Source organism: Capsicum annuum, chromosome 1 (genome assembly GCF_002878395.1).
Source record: "Capsicum annuum cultivar UCD-10X-F1 chromosome 1, UCD10Xv1.1, whole genome shotgun sequence".
NCBI classification, from domain to species: domain Eukaryota; kingdom Viridiplantae; phylum Streptophyta; class Magnoliopsida; order Solanales; family Solanaceae; genus Capsicum; species Capsicum annuum.
The window spans coordinates 45,725,949-45,744,366 of NC_061111.1; the positions used below are offsets into that span (position 1 = coordinate 45,725,949).

Below are 18,418 nucleotides of genomic sequence, written 5' to 3' on the forward strand. Positions count from 1 at the left end.
TTAAGTGAAACTTGCAGGCGAAGCATGCATTAAACTGAAATAATATTATAAATATATATATCGAGATTCATCAACTATCCCAAGCAAAAGAAATTACTCCATTATGAAGGAAAAGTAAAACTACTAAGAAAATGTTATCCTACTAAAAGAACAAGAAGAAGGAGAGAAAGAAAACAAAACTAATGAATCTTTCTCATGGTGTGTGGTGTGTCCTTTTTCTTCAACAACATGTGTCTATTTATAGAAGAATTTCTATGGAGACCTTGATGAAACTTTACAAGATAATTTCAATATATCATGAGATCTTGATGAGAAATTAACATGATAATTTATCATGCAATCTTCATGAGATTTTGGTATCAATATTATCATGAAACCTTGATGAGAAATCCAAAGACCTTGATGATAATTTCATTATTTTATATTTCTTGTCCTTATGTAGTCTCTGGTGGATTTGTAGCAGACGTATCTTCCTTACTTAATTTATATCTTCTTTCTTTCTTTTTCGTAATTTATTCTTCCTGCAAGATTTGTTAGAAAATATACTAGAATAGAATATTTTATTTATATTTATTTAAAACACTTGATATTTAATATATAAAAATATACTAATTAATATATCTCATCACTAGGACAAAGATGGAAGTAGGGTTAGGGTTCTGAGTCGTGAAAAACTAAGAAAAAAACACAATGACCACTCTTTACACTCTGTTTGGATGGTGGTTTGTCATGAAATGGTATGATATGGTTATTAACTGAACCATGTTTGTTTTAATTATTTCTTAAAAGGCATAATACATAAGCAGGACCTTTAACTTGACACCAAATTATAACTATGACCTTTAACTTTACCAGTGCACAAGTAGGCCCTTGTCACGACCCAAACCAGGGCCCTGACCGTGACGGGCATCCCAAACCATGAAGGCCCGCGAGCCCTTCTAACTGGAAATCATATGCATAATTCATAAACTATAAAGAATTGCGGAAGACATAAGAAAAACGAAAACATGGTAAACTTCTTAATTCAAATAGACAATACAAAATAAGGCTCATAACATTCAAAATACATGATACCAGTCTGCAAAATCTCTAACAATATGACAACAATTTCTGTCTGAAACCAGGACAAGGCCTCTGGTCGGACCATGAACTAAAAATAATGAAATCATCACATGAGACAAGGCCTTCTGAAATAAGAGAGGCTCACCAAATCCAATCTCCTAACAATGATCTACTGCTTAGTAGGACCCTGGGACTGAGCCTCGGATCCTAAAATATAGGGGTGTCAATACAAATATACTGGTACGCAGAGCAATTCAAAATAATGTACTTTTATATAACATAAGTAAGAGCAATTCATAAAACAGTTTACATATGATATAGGAAAACACATGGGCATACTTAAAAGACTTTGAAGCATTTGTTGAAACCATGACTCACTCTTTGTCTTACTTCTGAGCTAGGTGGTACACCCTACAATTCTGATATTCCATGGACTATATGGAATCCACCCTTGACTCGGAAGCTAGGCCCCCAACCTAATTTGCCACAAAGGTTGGAGTTTCTAGGTCTGATTCGCCATAGGGCACTAGGACAATGTATAATCCCTCTTAGGGACATAATAACCCGTATCGGCAAAACATAATTTAGAGCAGTGAGTTTTCTAAACTCGTGCCTTCTTGGGGTAACCATCTAACATCTCTTAATCTTATTTTTAACTTTTTCTGAACATGCATATTTAAATTTCAAATTGTAAAAATCTGAATAAAATTTGACTTCTGTTATGTTCTGAATCTGTTATAGCATTATCTATTTTAGTATCATCATACTAAGACTTGCAAGTCATACTTCTCAGCCATACATTATCATATTACAACTCTTTTCATGCAAAATGATGTCCAGACCACCAAATCATTCAAATAATGCAACAGGATGCATATAATGAAACTCATGAAAACTTTGGTAAATATCCTCAATTTCAATTCACAAACACATGGTGGTCATATATCTTGTAAAAAACAATGAAATTTTTTTAAATGTCACTTTCGTTTATACAATTACGAAAATCGCCCTCTCTTCATATCATCACAAATACCAAGTCCATTCACAATAGTGAAGACAATTCATCATGCTTTCTCAATATGAAATTGAATAGTTATAATAAGAGAGGGAGTATAAATATTCATGCTCTCGATTCAAATTTCAAAACATCCACTGCATATATATATATAACGGTCAGTAGAGTTGGAAAGAAAATTCGAAGGGCTTTAATTTGATATATAGTAGGCCCTACAACTCATCATATTCTAGAAGTAATAGTCATTAGAAGTTGATCCATGTTGAAACGTCCACTAAAACTTAATCGATAGAATGTTTTCAACTCATCATAAAGTTAGGGGATTTTTGTGACCTCAATTCATGTTCAAAGGTATTCCCACACTATATAATTGATCACCACACATATATTAATCTGGAATCATTTAGTTCGGGTCTATACACGTAGAAACAATATTTTAAATTGATATAAGCATGAGAAGCCCCAAGAACACAAGATATTGTCAAAGGTTCAAGCTTCAGAATTGACAAATGATTGAAGGCCTTTTGGGAGTATTTTTGAAACCTTGTTTAAGAGAAGATAGGAGGAGAACCTTTACACTCAAGAGACGCCCCATTTCCCTTATTCATTAAGGGTATTTTTGACATTACTATGTAATAGTATAAATAGATATTTGAGCTCTTATTTTCATTAGACTTGGATGAATTGATTGAGTATTACTCAAATTGTATTTTATTTCCTTAGTGTAGGGCTTGGAAAAGCCATATTAGTGTAGGTCTTAGAAAAGACATCAAAACTAGGGATTAATACATTTGGTGGATTTCACATGTGTTGACCAATTGGAAAGAAAGGTTTGATTGAGAAGTGTGAATTTCTTTGGTCCACGTAAGAGTGTGGTGTTATCTCTCATTGGTTTTGTGTGTATTGGCATTTGATACACACCTTAGTTCTATTCATTGGTGTGAGTGTATGTCTCACTACGATCCTTTATATTTTATGCACTTTTATCTTCTTTTGTGTTGAATCTGTGTCTTCTACTTCATCTTCCTTTCTTGTAGTTGCTGATTTTTAGGTTCTTTACGAGTAATTTCATTTTTCAGTGGTTCATTTTGTATCATTTGATATCAAATCCTTGTTTAGGGTTGTTCCCATAACTCTAATCCTTGATTTTAGTGTCCTTATTAAGAAAATTGCAACAAAAAAGAGTCAAATCCAAAGAAAAATTGAAGTTAGAGTTCATTTGCCTTGTGGTCAAACTTCGGTCAACTCTTGAATATTCATATGGTTCTTCACCATCTTCATAGCTTGTTGAAGAATAATATTCAAAAAGGGTGTTACATCCACAAAAAGAAAGAAAGAGAGTGAAAAAGTCATTTGTACAAAAGAATATTCCAAGAATATTAAAGTCATCCAAAGAAGAAGAGACAAAGGGAATATTCAAAGTACAAGTAGGGGGACCATTAATTTAAAATCCATTTGAACTTACAAAAAAGGCTCCAATCCTCCATTTTTTTCACCAAATTTCGTTCAAACACTCTCCTAGGCGTATCCTTGGCCGAAACTCATGTTGGGAATTAGAAAATTTTTGCAAAATCAACAACTAACCACGTTGTGCTACGTCATCACTAGTTGATCAACCTAATAATATCTAAACTAGATTTCTTAGTTTCTAATTTTTTATTATAGTTTCTTGTAAGTTAATTCTATAACTAATTACTAAGCTAGTAAGTTCCTACTAGGTTGGTAATTAGTCTAGAGTTTGTTTATTTCGTGTCTTTGATTTTTGTGTGCTTTTCTCATTTTTAATTCATAGTAGTTTGTTGGTTCAAGTCCATTTATCATTTTTATTTGAGTCATATCAAACAAAAATTAATTTCGGGCCAAAGCATATTCACCATTCATTCACTTGCCGAGTATTGCCAAGTTTTCAACACTTGTGAGACCAAGTGTGAGGTGAGATCCGAGTATGAGTGTGGTGAGGCTTTTGAACTAACTTGTTTGTTCATTTTGTAGGTGTTGTCTTTTATGTTTTTGTTCTTGCTTGTTATTAGGTACTTTAACCATGGAATCCGAAGGTACCACATCCCAACCTTTAGGAAATAATGTTTTGGGAGTCTTGATGGCTCGGTTAGATGCACTAAACCGAGACTTGAAGGGTGATTTGGACCTTATAAAAGGTGACTTGAGATCCATGAAGGGTGATGTAGGATCCATGAGGGGTGATTTGGGATCCATGAGGGGTGACATGATTAGAATTAAAGCGGGACTTGATAGACTATGTCCACCAAAACCTCCACAAAATTCAAACCACCAAGTCCCAAATTCACTTGACCAAAGACCCTACACTCCACAAAAACCCATGCCATAAATTCAAATCCTTCCTCAACCAAACTCGGTTTCCCCTCTCCAAACTTTCCTAAACCAAACTCAATCTATCCAAGTAGGAGAAGTGGGAGAGTTAGCACCCAAGGAGAATGAGGCTAAGCCTCAAGATGGAGAGAAAATCAATGGTGAGGTACAAGAAGGATATGAAGAAATGAGGGTAAAGGAAAGGGAAGCCACGGGTAGTGAAATTGGAAAGGGAAAAGAACACTTGATTGTGGATCTTATCCATAAAGGACCCTTGTTATTCACTAACCCGAATGCTAGCACTTTGCCTAGCGTTGATTCTTCTTACGTGCAAGTTCAAGATCATATATTCTCAAAGAAGAATCCAAAATGAGTTCCACACACATACATGGTTGATGAGTTAATGGAACCCTTGGCCAAAAGTTCCAATCTTGGAATAAGTGATGAAAAAATGAATCCAAGGGGATATCTTAACATATTCGAGGGCTACCATGGTGCAAAACTAAGTGAATAATACACTTCCCATGATCTACAAGGTAACAAAGCTATCTTCTACACCCCTAGAAATTTGAATTATTGTGATGTGTCTAGTACTGGCCAAATTAGTATAGTTTTGGATTTGCTTAGTATAGAAGTGTATGAATATTCCTTTTGTGATACTCTTGGTGTTATTGGGTTGCATAAGGACCAAACTCTTGTTGTAAGTACACAACCACTAGTTGATACTTTAGATGACAAAATTAATTCTTTTCATAAGGATGATTTGTGTCCATATAGTGGTAGAACTTATAACTTGAATAAGGTTTCATTACCAAGTGACAATAGTATTCACACACTACTTTTCCCTTGTGAAAACCAAGGTGAGTCTATGTTGGTATGTGAGTTTCCAATAACTAGTGAGGGTGTGCAAAATGATCAATCGAGTGGAGTTGCCCTTGAATTGCTAGAATGTTTAGGAGACCCGAATTATGATTGTACTTGTGTAAATAGTTTTGATTGTGATCCATTTGCTGCCCGTTATGGTTTGAATATGAGTGTGGGCTACTCTCTTGAAAGAGAAGGTGGTATTTGTTTAGGTATTCCATCTAATTCTTCTTTGTGTGTTTCCTATGATGAGCATACCAATGGTGATAAGCTTGAAACTAGTGAGTATATGCATAAGGACACCAAAGTTGAAGTTGATTTGTGTGATACCTCTCTCAACCATCTTTGCTCTCATGACATTTCCAATAATGATAGAGAGGGTATGCTTAAATTTTTGGATGGAACCTTAGGAGAAAATAAGAGTGGCGCTTGGTTACTTCTTCCCTTTGACCCCAGGTACTTGTGAGATGTAGGAAGTGTAGTTTCGGTTCATGCTCATTACCTTTCAATGTTGATGCTATTCACTTCTTTGGTATCCTTTATGCTAAGCTTTTCATGTCGAATACCAAAGATATGCGGGTGTATGTCAAGTTTAACAACCTTTGGAGTGATGGAATTTGTGTTGCTAAGGGAGTTTTTCTAAACCGTAGGTCCGCAATTTTGAATATTCTCTTTCCTTAGAAATATGTACCATATATGTTTGTTTTGGCTTATGTTCCTTATTCCTTGATGTTTGCCTTAGCCGTGTCCATTGTGGTGCTTGTGGTAGGTGTTTCATGATCGTAACAAAGGATAGTTGGGTGTATTCCAAAAGTGTACCCCCTTGGCATGATTATATAACTTATGGTGCTAATGCTAACCCTCATACCATGAGAATTGTGTGCTTGTTTTTCATCTCTTTGGTTTTTCAAGGTGCGAATTTGAGGACAAATTCCTTTCAAGATAGAGAGGATAATACAAGCATGAGAAGCCCCAAGAGCACAAGATATTGTCAAAGGTTCAAGCTTCGGAATTGACAAGTGATTGAAGGCCTTTTGGGAGTATTTTTGAATCCTTATTCAAGAGAAGCTAGGAGGAGAACCTTTACACTCAAGAGGCACCTCAAGTGAAGGGTATAGAAGATATTTTACACCCTAAAGTGACACTCAAGAGGAGCCCCATTTCCCTTATTCATTAAGGGTATTTTTGACATTACTATATAATAGTATAAATAGACATTTGAGCTCTTGTTTTCATTAGACTTGGATGAATTGATTGAGTATTACTCAAATTGTATTTTATTTCCTTAGTGCAGGGCAAAATGCATCAAAACTAGGGATTAATACATTTGATGGATTTCACTTGTGTTGATCAATTGTCAAGAAAGGTATGATTGAGGAGTGTGAATTTCTTTGGTCCACCTAGGAGTATGGTGTTATCTCTCATTGGTGTTGTGTGTCTTGGTGTTTTATACACACCTTGATGCTATTCATTGGTGTGAGTGTATGTCTCACTACTATTCTTTACATTTTATGCACTTTTATCTTCTTTTGTGTTGAATCTGTGTCTTCTACTTCATCTTGCTTTCTTGTAGTTGCTGATTTTTAGGTTCATTAGGAGTAATTTCGTTTTTTAGTGGTTCATTTTGTATCATAAATTCTAGCCTGAAGCTGCAGAGTGTTACAACCCTTTAACTATATAAAATCTGAACAAAAAAATACTCAAATCCTACCTGGCAAAATGCGTGTATATACTCAAAACCACGCGTGTCAGATTTAGAATTGAAGTATTTTTTTGTTCAGCTTTTGTATAGTTAAAGGGCCTATTTGTGCACTGGCAAAGTTAAAGGTCATAGTTATAATGTTTTTTTATTAGGTGGCAGCATCTGATTGGATTACTAATTCACGTAGGAGCAATTGAGTTTCACACATGTAAGTTGTAGAATTGGAGTGTTTTTTGTTCAGCTTTTATATAGTTAAAGGGCCTATTATAATTTGGTGTTAAATTAATGGTCATGTTTATGTATTATGCCTTCTTAAAATGTATGGTGTGGTATGGTTTGATAACCATGTAAACCTCATAACCATCGATTTGGTGGTATCCCATGGTATTTGCTTATTTTTTTTAATTATTTCATTACTTAATATCATATAATCCTAGTTTATCCTTTATCCTATATTATTAAACACACCTCCTACCCCGACCCCACCCCCACCCCCACCATCCCCGCACCCCCACTCAACTCAAAAATTAATTATGCAGACACCTTTGAACCAAAATCTACATGTCAAGTTAATATCAAGTTTGTCATTTTGTAAATCATTTGATTTGTTATACATACACCTCTAAAAAAACACCATACTCATTGAAATCCCATAAGTTAGGAATGGTGAGGAGTAAATTATACACAGACCTTATCACTACCTCGGGAAAAGAGTTCACTGAAGAAGAAGAAAAACGTTGCGTGGGGGGGGGGGGGGGGGGGAGGAGAAAAAGAAAAGTAAAAAGTGTGATATGTCGTGTAGTCGAGATATTTTAACTTTTTAAATAATAACTATTTGACGGTACTCGCTAAGGAGTGAAGTTTTATAAGATTTTTTTTTCACATGATAAGAAAGTGTGATATGTCGTGTAGTCGGGCTATTTTAATTATTTGATGATAAGATTAAGACCTGTTACAAAATATAGAAATGATGTAGAACTAATATTCATAGTATTATTTCATACAAAAACTGGATCAAAAGATACTTCAATTAACAACAAAGTCTTAGATCATCTTCTCAAAGGCAAAACACTTATAAATACAACTATTGAAATGTTTTGAACGACTACTAAGTTAAGAAATTCTTATAGATGGGTGCACAATATTATCAGATCTAGATATCCAAATATAAGAGCAGTTAGAATTGAGGTGGTAGCTCGAAAAATATTTTCAAAATTAACTATTGTGATTTATAATACTTTTTATGTAATTTTTAAATGATATATGTTATACTCTCTGTCTCAATTTATGTGGTATTGATATAATTTTTTAGAGTTAACTAAATTTTTTACATATTTTTAAACTACTTTAAATTATTAATTATTGTGATTTGTAGTACTTTTTCTTCTGTTCCAATTTACGTGACAGTAATAAAATTTAAAGAGTCAACCAAAATTTTTTTATGTCTTTTTAATTACTTTAAATTGTTAATTATTATAATTTATAATACTTTTATGTAATTTTCAAATATATAATAGATTAAAATTGAAAGTAAAATAAACAAATATAAAAGGAAGTATCTAAGTAGGCAACACAAACAAACACGTCGATCTGCTACCTGCTTATCATTTTATGTCTATTTTATTTTTTATTAAATATCATTAATTTTTTAATACTTAGATGATTAATTAAGAGCGGTATTTAGTAAATTTATAATTGGAGCAGCTGAAATAGACATGTTATAAATGTCTATTTTTCTTTTTTAATTAAATATTATTATTTTTTTGATACATAAATGACCTACAATATTTAATTAGGAATGATACAGTAAAATCAAGGTTGAAGGATATCATTTGTCGATTTTATCATTTTATTAAATATTATTAATTTTTTAATACTTAGATGACTCATCATAATTAATTAGGAGCGATATTTAGTAAAATTATGGTTGAAGCAGCTGCAACAAACATGTCATAAACGCATATTTTTTTGTTTTAATTAAATATTATTAATATACTAATACATAAATGACTTATAATAATTAATTAGGGGTGATATAGTAAAATCATGGCGCAGCTCTTGAAGCAGCCATGTAGAAATCAATGTTTTAATTAACTATTATAAATTTTTTAATACATAAATGAGTTATAATAATTAATTAGGGGTGATACGGTAAAATCACGGTTGAAGAAGGTCAACTTAATTTAATACATCAAAAGTTAATTTATCATTTTATGTTTATTTTATCTTTTTTAAAATATTATTAAGTTTTTAACACTTAGATGACTCATAATAATTAATTGTGAGCGATATTTAGCAAAATTATGGTTGAAGCAGCTGCAGAAGACATGTCATCTATTTTTTAATTAAATATTATTAGGTTTTAATACATAAATGACTTATAATAATTAATTAGGAATAATATAGTAAAATCACGGTTAAAGCAGCTGAAATAAACATCATAAATATCTATTTTTCAATTAAATATTATTAATTATAATATATAAATGACTTATAGTAATTAATTAGGGTTAATATAGTAAAAAATATTATTAATTCTAATATAAAAATGACTTATAATAAATAATTAGGGATATATGATAAATTACAGAGCAATTAGGAGTAATATAGTAAATAATGAAGCAGCTGGTCAAAACCAGTGCTTCTATTATATAGAAATATGGATAATTATGGAAGTAGTAAAATCTGTTTAATATTATATCTTTATTTATTGTCCTTTTTACCTTTTTCAAAAAACTCCAAATTTATTATTCTCTCTCATAAACTACACGATTCTTTCTCCTTCTTTTCACTCAATTTTACTCTATACGTTTTTCACACAAATTTCCTCAAAATCAATCAATATCCTTCATAGATAATCATAGATTTCATCTTTTTACCACAATATTTTTTAATTCTTCTATTATTGAAGAACTAGATGTACTGCAATTTTTTTATATAATTTTTTTTCAGTATGAAAGATGGCAGTGTTCATTAAATCTTAATTTAATACAAAAGTAGATGAGATAGAATTTTGATTCAAAAAATAGACAAGTAGTGTATGAAATAGATATATAAATTGGTATCACCTAAATTGAATATCACAATCCATAAATATCAGTTTATATATCTATTTCATAGATGTTTCATACAAATGTGACATGTAAAAAATCACTTTTATGAACTGATTCCATTCAATTTATAATCTTAAGTATATCTTCTTAATTTAATATCACAATCACATTATACTCATTCCGTACAAATATAACATGTAAAAAACTATTTTATGAATCTTGAATGTAATATTGATATTATACAGGTTTCATACACGAAATAGTTCAAAAAATACAAGTTTATATATTCATTTAATACACTGAAATAAATAATAACGTCTAATATTTGATGAAAGTCGATTTCTATACCAACTTTGTGTTTACTATACTCAATCTATATAAATATAACATGTAAGAAATTATTTTTATAAATATTGAGCGGAATATTGATACTTCATGTTGATTTTATACAGATTTCATACACAAAATAGTATAATAATTATATAAAAGATAATTTCCACTATATTATTCCTATGAAAGATTCTGATCTACATTCATATCCTTATTTATGTTGTTACCAACACAAATAATGAATTGTTCAGTATTTTCTTTAATATCCATTGACATATCTTTTGTTGTTACATACAATGAATATTTAACAAAAAAATGACAATACTCCTTATATTAAATTTTCTTTATAGAACAAAGGAAGAATTAAAAGAAAAGAATTTCTGATGAAGAAGAAGAAATCACTGGTTGAATAATGATTTTGAAAGTATAAAATCGTTTAGATGTTAATAAAGTAGGAGTAAAAGTGGTTCAGAGAGAATTAAGGAGATAATTGATATTCTGACAATAACTATCATCCCTTCTATGGATATGAAATCTTTTTTTCCATATATAAAAATTGTATTTTTCTTTTTATATTATTACAAAAAAATGATTTTTTATTTCCTTTTTTATACCTTTTTTGCTACAACTTGCAAATATTAAAATTATGCGATAAGTTGTAATTAACCATTTAAGTAAGATTATTTGAGTTTTTTTCTCTTAAATTAATCATGTCACTCAACAAACATGCATGTTCTCCTTCTCATGTTTTTCTAGGTCAAATTTACCTCTTTACTTTTAAAAATTAACTAGATTTTCCCTTTGATTTCGTGGGCTAATGAAGATATATCTTAATTCTTGCATAAATTCATTCACTGCATATTTGGAATTCAGAAATATACTTATTAATTAATGTTGCAGAAAGCTTGACGAAAAGAAAGGAAAAAAGGGTCAAATTTACCCCTTTACTTTTAAAAATTGACTAAATTTAACCTTTGTAATACTTTTGAACTAAATATGCCCCTGTTGTTAAGAAAGTTTTTATCCATATCCTCCAATTTAACGGAAAAACAAAATCAACCTAAACAATTTGTATCCTAATTTAACCCTGACCCAAATTAACACCGACCCACAAACAAAATTTCTCCTCAGTTGGACACTTTGAGAGAGCTAACATACATATATACATGTATATATATATATATATATATATATATATATATATATATATAGATGTATATATATATAGATGTATATAGATATATATATTCTCGTCATCATGATGGAAACCATCACCACCACCCAAAGCTTAAAACATCATTTTTCTGTGGCTTCTCCATCGTTTTACTTAATCAGTTCTCAGTCATGGGAAGTTTGCTTAAATGTAATGAAGAATAGGGATCCATTTGTATTAGGATCGGTATTTGCCATCGCGAGAAGACCAACCTCGGTGTGGCAATTTTAAAGTTTTCATCTAATGGATAAACAATTACCATCAGGGTCAGTTTTATCATATTATCTATACTACCACCACCCACCTAACCCTACTCCACCACCATTGCCACCGCCACCTCCGGCAAGCTCATCGGAACTTTGACTAATCTCTATCAAAAAGGTCTTTTCTCTCTCAAAACTCTATTAAAGCGCCTCTATTTTAACTCAAGTTCTGTATCTCTCTCAAAGTGTTCAACTGTGGAGCAATTTTGTTTGTGGGTCGGTGTTAATTTGGGTCGGGTCAGGGTTAGATTAGGATACGGGTATATTTATGTTGATTTTATTTTTCCGTTAAATTAAAGGCTATAGATGAAAATTTTGTTATCAACAAAGGGTATATTTAGCCTAAAAGTATGACAAAGGGTAAATCTAGCCAATTTTTAAGAGTAGAGAGGTAAATTTGACTCTTTTTTCTTTTCTTTTCGTCAAACTTTCTGTAACATTAATTAATGTGTATATTCCAAATATGTAGTGAATGAATTTATGCAAGGTTTAAGATATGTCTTCATTAGCCATGATTTATTTGCGCTTAGTGCCGCCTTAGAGCTTTTTTTCCCTGCTTTTCCCTTTGAAAACATTGTTCCCCACTCTCTTTTATAACAACAAAGAACAAGTGAACGAAAATAAAGGGCAAGAATAAATATTTACCAAAATATTGACATAAAGAAAAACTTTTAACTTGTTTATACAAACATAAAATTTTGAAAACATTGTTCCCCACTCTCTTTTATAACAACAAAGAACAAGTGAACGAAAATAAAGGGCAAGAATAAATATTTACCAAAATATTGACATAAAGAAAAACTTTTAACTTGTTTATACAAACATAAAATTCACTCTAAAAAAGAAATTATAATTTTTGCCAAACACCCAGATAACCAAATATTAATAAAATATTCATTCAAATTAATATAAAAAATAAAGATAAAACACTTAAAGATCAATCGCCGATCCTTTGGAGTAGAACAACTCAAACGTCACACCCTTATGATTTTTTTTTATCCCATTGTTTTCCCAACTCTGTGAATTTTTTACGTCCAAATATAAAACCATTTAAGATGGCAAATCCGATAACCAACATATAATGCCAACTCAAGAGTAAATTGAACCAAGTAGTATTTGTTACCATTTTGAATTCCATATCGCACTATATTAAAATTGAATAATTATCAACATCTCCTTCATTTGGATTGCGGCCCGTATACACTCTCTAAAAATTAAAAAATAAAATAAAATAGAGAAAACAATTTGAACACATGAGATAAAATTATAATATGATTATTTGAGATAAAATTGAAATTTTATTTAAACATGTGATCTAAATTGTTTAAGTTATACATTTTTTCATAAACACAAAAACTCATAAATTATAAAAAAAAAACTATTAAAATGGTCATAATCCCTACTGAAGATAACTTTAATAATCGTAAAAACCAATTTTATATTCCTATATTTTACTAATTTTAGTCGCTTTGTGATTTCTTTGTTGAGTTACTAATGGCCTTTGTAGAATATAGATTAATTCAAGTTAATAAGGAAGATATTAGTAATGTTCTTTAATATATTACCTTAGATCTTATTATAAAAATTTAATTTATTAATATGATGATTTTGATAATTTAATTCAAAATTCAAAAATATTTCTATTAAAGAGAAAGTAGTTCTTCTTCTTTTTCTAAAAAACATATTTTACTTTTATTATAGAATATCTTCAAAATTATCTAAGAAGAAAATGAAAACACAAATTCACTGTTAGAAATTTTTTGGACTTTAAAATTTTGGGGGTTTAAAGCAAAAAAAAAAAAAAAAAAAAAAAAAAAAATTTATATATATATATATATATATATATATATATATATATATATATATATAATTAGATAATAATAACAATAAAGTTTTATATATATTATATAAAATTAGATACTAATAACAATAAAGTATACCATTGGTCTCTCGCACAAAACAACGAAATTAAATGGTTCGAATCTAAATTGATTTTAGGTTGTACACCTAATTTTTTTGGGTTGTAATTCAATCGGTCAGAGCACTGCTCTGTCAAGGTGGAAGTTGCGGGTTCAAGCCCCGTCAATCCCGACAGATTCAATGAATATATCAATTAATCTCTCCATTTTCTATGCAAGGGGGACAGGTAGCATAATTTCATTCCCAATTAGAGATCTTTTTTTTTTTTTCTTTTTTGTTTCGCATTAGGAGTGTAATTACTGAAGCAAAACTAGAGTTAACTTCAACTTTTGCTTCTTCCTCTACTCCTATTTTTATCAGTTACAAGTATGTTCATATTTATAATAGTAATTAAGTAGACATTTGTCAGTAGATCTCCAAATATTTTTAGAAAATCAGATTTGGGTGAAATTATATTGAAGTTTTAAAATATGTTAGACCATGATATTTGGAAGTAAGTTTTTTTTTTTTAAAAAAAAACATGGATATTTTTTGAAAATTGAATTCGGTTAAGTCATAATTTTTGAAATATATTTATTTTATTTTTTTGAAAAATATGAAACTTAAATATTTTTGGGAAGTCAGATTTGGTTAAGTTTATATTGAAGTTTTAAGATATGTTTGTTCATAATTTTTTGAAAATATATTTATTATTATTTTTTTGAAAAAACATGGATATTTTGGAAAATCGATTTGGTTAAGTCATAATTTTTGGAAATACATTTATTATTTTTTTTGAAAAATTTGAAACACAAATATTTTCAGGACATTGAATTCGGTTAAGTTTATATGAAAGTTTTGAAATATGTTTGGTTATAATTTTTGGAAGTATATTTATTCAACTCTTTTTTTAAAAACATGAAACATGGATATTCTTGAGAAATTGGATTCGATTAAGTTTTTATTGAATTTTAAAATATGTTAGGAAATATATTTTTCTTTATCCAACCGATTTTCAACTTCAGTTTATATCATCTAAATGCTTTAATTGCTTCATTCTTACTATTAAGCAACTAAGCATAATAATATCTAGTGCAATCATCAATAAAGGTTATGAAATACTTTTTTTCGCCGCACGATATAATTGACTTCATGTCACAAATATCTGTGTGGATTAAGTCTAAAGGATTGAAAAGTCTTTCAACAGACTTGTAAAGATGTTTGATAAACTTAGATTCAACACATGTTTGACATTGTGATTTATTGCACTCAAAGTTAGACAATACTTTTAAACTAATCAATTTTTGCACAAATTTGTAGTTCACATATCCTAAACGTTCATGTTATAGTTCATTTGACTCAAGTAAGTAAGAAGAAATTAAATTCTTATTCACGTTAATAGCAATTACATTGAGTTTGAAAATGCCCTCAGTTAGGTAACCCTTTCCTACGTACATTTCATTCTTACTTATTACAATGTTCTCGGATGTAAACACATATTTAAACCCATTTTTAACAAGAAGTCTTGACACATAATTTTTATCTTCCACGACTAAGTTTAATTCTGAGTTACTTTGAATTAAATAATCAAAATATTTATTTTATTCGGATAAAGATTTTCTAAAATGATACTTTGGGGTTAAGTTTGTACTTTTAAATAGCAATTATATACTATTAGTGTACAAAATATTTTATACTATCAAATAAACTTGACTTGTTATTGCAAATTAACTAGTTTTTTCCTTTATTTGAATGCCATGATCAATCTACTATTAGAAAGCTCAACACACACAGTCACGAAACAATGACAGCTACAAGAAAACATAGAGTGGACAGATAACATTCATTGCATGGCCATTAAACTCCTACTCTGATTTGTATTTGATTTTCATGGTCAAACAATGCCTCATTGCGTGTACAACTAGCTAGTACGGTTAATTAGTATGGCCAAGCTAGCCGTACTAGCTAGCTAGTTGATGCAAATAGTTTGATATATGGGTTGGCATATGTAAGAAACTAATCTCATAACATCAAAAAATGTCATTATTGGAAAGTCAGGATTAATCTATTATTGGAAAAGTCAACACACACTCACATCTACTAAACAATGACAACTACAACAAAACCTTAATTGCCCTTAATAACCATTTTTATTAAGCACTCCCTAATAAAAGTGATTTCGTATTCAAGGTAATCGAACAAGAGATGACCTATGGTTAAGGATGAAGTAGAAATGGCCAAGTTGATTTATTGCACTCTTGCAAGCTATACATACCAGCTAGTTGATGCAAATACTACAAGAAAACATTAATCGTCCACATTGGAGCCCGACTAAATCCAGATTTGCATTGGGAAGGCCTACATTGGGGTAAAGAACTTCCTAACAAAGGCAACTCCGTATCCGGGCGACTCGAATCTGAAACCTCTGGTTAAGGTTTAATGCAAATACTTTGATTTGGGTTGGCATATGCAAGAAACTCTGTATCCTTTTCAAGAACCCTAATCTCTTCATTATTAGAAGCAATCCACAACTCTATTCCTTCTTGGCATGCACTTTCTAGAAACACAAATTGTTGCTTGGATATCACATGAGCATCAGGCAAATCCCCCATATGAGCAATCCATACTGGCTTTCCCCACCCAAAATTAACATCATATAGTCCCATATTGCACCAACTAGTGGATCTAAAAATCTTTATATTCTCATTTGTTGACAAACTTTCAAGCACCTTGTTGAGAGATGTGAACACGCACTCGCTATCTATATCTGTAAGCAAGTAAATAAAAGTGTGATCAACCAGTAGTTTGCAAGAGCACCCTCTAAAATGGGCAGCTAGCCCGGTGCACTTCTTCAAGAGGCTGTTCCTAAGGTTTGAACTTGGTAGCCAACTTTACCAGTTACTCCAACGCTGCCCTTCTTCAAGAGCACCCTCTAATAACATCTTAAAATTTATAAAATCAACGATATATATATACATACCTTTAATGTTCTCAGCTGTTAATTGAGCAAACACCTCCTTTAGCATTATTCCCAAATCAGGCAACTCCATGCTAGCATCTAAAGGATCATAAAAGGCAAATGTCAACCATCAAAGGTTCCCAAAAGTTTTCTGAGGCAAAGGTGGCGAGATCTTAGATTAGCTGCATGGGTGATCATTAGATTCTTTGGTGCAGCTCCATCCGCGAGGGACATAGAGGCTACTGCAATCCTTTTGCATATGAAAGCTGTCAATGCTTCTATTTTAGATGGAAAGGGAACACTTTCACTTGATGTATTAGATTTAAATGTTTTTATGGCTTTGGAATCAAACAAGAACCTTCTCATTGGAGACTTTGAACCTTGGAAATAGAAGTTTTCAAAATCCTTTATGAACTTTGTTGGTAATGATTGTATAGGAGGGAATAGTGACTTTGCTGATGTGAAGTCTGGATGTAGTTCTTTGTCACCTTCACCATGGCTTAGCTTGGCCCATGTTTTTAAGAAAGCACTCATTGCTGATGCATCTACAACCTTCAGTTATAATGAGTTCAACATCTAATATATATACATAAAAAATATTTTTAATCATGCATAAATAATGTAATTTTTTGCTAAGAGGGTTCCGATGAACCCACGAGTATATGCTATCTTCGCCCCTGCACCCAGGCGCAACCCTAGTCTGGTATGACAAATATAGAATGACAAAACTATGTATCAATACTGGTGGGGAAGCTAAAACATGAGCTGAACTTTTGTAATAAAACACAATAAAAGACAGTCAGAGGGGTTGGTGATGTACTTTAAAATCCAATATTTATGACTAAAGGTGGATATGGAAAAAAACATTAGTTATATCTCCACGACAAGTAAAATGGACCTGAGGGAGTACTCCTACGGCAAGAAGCTTTCTTTGTAGGATTTTGTTAGAAGAAACCTTCTTTTATTTTTCTCTTTTTGCTGTAAATATTATTATGTAATGCAATGAACAAGTTTAATATAAATATGTTTCAGTTTGTTTTAACATTGTGTTTACCATCTTTGTTCCGATCCCTTGGATTTTTGTATGTGGCGGTTATTCTTCTGTACAGACAAAAACTCGAATCAAATATGTACGCCTTGTTCAATTTACAGTATTGTAGCTTGACTAATTTCCTGAAGAGTAAAAAGTAATATATAGTCTATCGTCGATTGTATACTCAGTATTTCCTCGACCATACATATTAGTCGATCACAGACTATGTGAATCGATGGGTCATCGATTAAATTAAAACAAATAATAACAGATTATTAAAAAATAATTTAATTAAAAAAATTTAAATAAATTATCACGTATTTTGTAGCTGGGGGAAGAAAATAATTAAATTAAAAATGATTTAAATGGATAATCACACATTTTGGGACATGTGGAAGAAAATAATTAAATTAAAAATAAATTTAAATATATAATCACATGTTTTGGGGCTGGTGGAAGAAAATAATTAAATATAAGATGATATTTTGGGACTGGTGGAAGAAAATAATTAAATATAAGATGATTTTTTGGGGCTGGTGGAAGAAAATAATTAAATTAAAAATAATTTAAATAGATAATCACATATTTTGGGGATGGTGGAAGAAAGTAATTTAATTTAAAAAGATTTAAACAGATAATCTTGGAGTGATGGTGACACTTAATAGACCGTCGTAGATCATGACCTATGTCAGCCATC

The 18,418-nt window shown here is 30.7% G+C and overlaps 1 pseudogene; it reads right to left on the reverse strand.

Annotated features, from left to right (window-relative positions):
- Positions 1–15,870: 15,870 nt before the first annotated feature.
- Positions 15,871–18,418, reverse strand: part of LOC107845352 — a 19,727-nt pseudogene continuing 17,179 nt past the window's right edge.